The sequence below is a fragment of the Podarcis cretensis genome (assembly GCF_951804945.1).
Source record: "Podarcis cretensis genome assembly, chromosome: 4".
NCBI lineage: Eukaryota > Metazoa > Chordata > Lepidosauria > Squamata > Lacertidae > Podarcis > Podarcis cretensis.
The window spans coordinates 65041753-65042042 of NC_137173.1; positions in this window are offsets into that span (position 1 = coordinate 65041753).

Genomic DNA, 290 nt, shown 5'->3' on the forward strand with positions numbered 1-290 from the left:
TTCAGAAAAGGAAACTATTACTCTCTTTTCAAACTTGTCCATGTGGGTTCGAAGGATAAATAACTCTGCTTCTCTCCCTATAGGTCATGTTTCCTTCCCTCTTATCTGCTAATGAGACCACCATCGTTACTTTAGCACAATAAATTGCTGCACCATGAATTTCCCAAAGCCAGACAGTAATTATTCACATGCTATTCATGTTCTTCATGTCTGCAGCATGATAGGAGAAAATTACACACATCAGGACAAATTATCTGTTTTCTACAATTCTGTGATTCAAACAGAAGAAA